Genomic DNA, 3023 nt, shown 5'->3' on the forward strand with positions numbered 1-3023 from the left:
TGGCTATTGTGGACATTGCTGTTATGAAGGTTGGGGTGCATATGGCCGTTCTTTTCACTACATCTGTGTCTTTGGGGTAAATACCCAGTAGTGCAATTACTGGGTCATAGGGTAGCTCTATTTTTAATTTTTTGAGGAACCTCCACATTGTTTTCCAAAGTGGCTGTACCAACTTGCATTCCCACCAACAGTGTAAGAGGGTTCCCCTTTCTCCACAACCTCTCCAACATTTGTTGTTTCTTGCCTTATCAATTTTTGCCATTCTAACTGGTGTAAGGTGGTATCTCAGTGTGGTTTTGATTTGAATTTCCCTGATGGCTAATGATGATGAATATTTTTCATGTGTCTGTTAGCCATTTGTATGTCTTCTAGAGAGAAGTGTCTGTTCATGTCTTCTGCCCATTTATTGACTTGATTATTTGTTTTTTGGGTGTTGAGTTTGAGAAGTTCTTTATAGATCTTGGGTATCAGCCTGTTGTCTGGAGTGTCATTTGCAAAAATCTTCTCCCATTCTGTGGGTTGCCTCTTTGTTTTGTTAACTGTTTCCTTTGCTGTGCAGAAGCTTTTTATCTTGATTAAGTCCCAAAAGTTCATTTTCGCTTTTGTTTCCCTTGCCTTTGGGGACATGTCTTGAAAGAAGTTGCTGTGGCCGATGTCAAGGTTACTGCCTATGTTCTCCTCTAAGATTTTGATGGATTCCTGTCTCACATTGAGGTCTTTCATCCATTTTGAGTTTATTTTTGTGTATGATGTTAGAGAATGGTCGAGTTTCACTCTTCTGTATATAGCTGTCCAATTTTCCTGGCACCATTTATTGAAGAGACTGTCTTTGTGTTACTTAAAAGTATGTTTTTAAATTTCCAAATATTGTTTTTTCTAGATATATTCATGTTTTTTATTTCTGATTTAATTCTATAGTAGTCAGAGAACACACTATAAAATTTCAGTTCTTAAAATTTGAAACTTGTTTTATGGCTCAGCATATGGTTAGTTTTTTAAATAATGTTTCAGTACACTTGAAAAAAATGTATATTCTGCACTTTTGAGTATGGTGTTGTAAAAATGTCAGGTCAAGGTGGTTGATAGTGTTCAGATCATTTACGTCCTTACTGACTTTTTTGTCTAGTTGCTCTATCAATTAGCAAGAGAAGGATGTCAAAATCTCCACATGTCATGCTTGCTACGGCAGCACAGATACTAAAATTGGACCGATACAGAGAAGATTAGCATGGCCTCTGCAAAGGATGACATACAAATTCTTGAAGCATAAAAAAGAAAAGAAAATCTCCGCATATGATGTGTGGATCTGTCTGTTTTTCCTTTGAGTGATGTCAGTCTTTGCTTCATGAATTTTGAGCTCTGGTATTAAGTGCATACACATTTATTGATTAGGATTATTGTGCTTTCCTGATGAACTGACCCTTTTATCATTATGAGATGTTCCCCTTTTGGGGTGACTGGGTGGCTCAGTCGGTTAGGCATCTGCCTTCGGCTCAGGTCACGATCCCAGGGTCCTGGGATCGAGTCCCGTGTTGGGCTCCCTGCTCAGCGGGGAGTCTGCTTCTCCCTCTCCCTCTGCTGCTCCCCCTGCTTGTGCTCGCTCTGTCAAATAAATAAATCTTTAAAAAAGAATAAAGAAAAAAAAAATGTTCCCCCTTTATCTTTAGTAATACACCTTTTCTTGAAATCTACTTTATCTGATAGTGGTATAATTACTCCAGCTTTTTTTATGGTTATTATTTGCGTAGTATGTCTTTTTCTCTTCTTTTATGTTCCAGCTATCTGTGTCTTTAGATAAGTGCATCTCTTCTAGACATATAATTGGACCTGGCGGCCTTTTAGGTATATCTCTTTGCATTTCATATCTTAATGGTTTCTCTAGGTAACGTTTCACAGTTCACTTAAAGTTAATATTGTGCCACTTCCAGTGAAATGTAAGAAGCTTGCAGTCAAATAGTTCCATTTACCATCACCCTATGTTTTATGCTATGGTTGTCATTTGTGTTTCTTCTGTATGTTATAATCCCTACGATACAATATTAGGATTGTTGCTTCCAACAGTTTTTTTTTAAGAAATTACGGGAAAAAATAATCTTTTACACTTACCCACATTTACCATTTACTTGTATTTACCACTTTGAGTGCTTTTCACTTATTCCTGAGTATCTAAACTTTTATCTGGTATCATTTCTCATCAGTCTGAAGAACTTCTTTTGTCATTCCTTATGGTACAGACCTGCTAGCAATAAATTCTCTTAGATTTTGGCTGATCTGACAATGTCTTTATTTCACTGTTGGGTACTGCAGTGTGTAAGTTTTAAATCTCTCCAAAGCACTGACAGGTTTTATAAACACAATCTTGCTTTTTCAGCACTTTTCAGTGGATTCCTTAAGATTTTCTAATATAAAATGATGCCACCTGCAAATAGAGAATATTTTACTTCTTCCTTTCCAGACTAGATGCCTTTTACTTCATTTTCTTAATCCACATAGGTTTTTTTAAAGAACAGTTTCTTGTTTGCTTATTTGTTTATTTAAAAGAATACCTCCTCTGACCTTTGTAGAATCCCTTGAAAAAAAAACTAATGGTATCATAGAGGTTATGTATGTTTGTGTAATATCACAGGGTTATTTCTCCAGAATAGCTTTGGTTCTATTGCTCTGTTTCACAAAACGGATTTGACAGCATCTGAAAATCTGAAGATATAAGATTTAAAATCATAATTTATTGTAAAAATAAAATTCATAAGTTCCTCTTTATATATTCATACCTTTTTGAAAAGCTCAACTAAAGACAGTAGAATTGCTTTAAAGAACAATTATCCTGGGCGCCTGGGTGGCTCAGTCGTTAAGCGTCTGCCTTCGGCTCAGGTCATGATCCCAGGGTCCTGGGATCGAGTCCCACATCGGGCTCCCTGCTCCGCGGGAAGCCTGCTTCTCCCTCTCCCACTCCCCCTGCTTGTGTTCCTGCTCTCACTATGTCTCTCTCTGTCAAATAAATAAATAAAATCTTTAAAAAAAAA

At 36.9% G+C, this 3023-nt stretch overlaps 1 non-coding gene across 1 annotated transcript; it reads left to right on the forward strand.

Moving 5' to 3' along the window:
• The first annotated feature begins 1173 nt into the window (after positions 1-1173).
• LOC115940195 (U6 spliceosomal RNA) lies at positions 1174-1279 on the forward strand. The gene has a single exon (XR_004074996.1). It is a non-coding gene; the product is annotated as a U6 spliceosomal RNA (small nuclear RNA).
• The last annotated feature ends 1744 nt before the right edge of the window (positions 1280-3023 follow it).

The sequence above is a fragment of the Leptonychotes weddellii genome, unplaced genomic scaffold, assembly GCF_054177405.1.
Source record: "Leptonychotes weddellii isolate Sample4059 unplaced genomic scaffold, ASM5417740v2 HiC_scaffold_21368, whole genome shotgun sequence".
Lineage (NCBI taxonomy): Eukaryota > Metazoa > Chordata > Mammalia > Carnivora > Phocidae > Leptonychotes > Leptonychotes weddellii.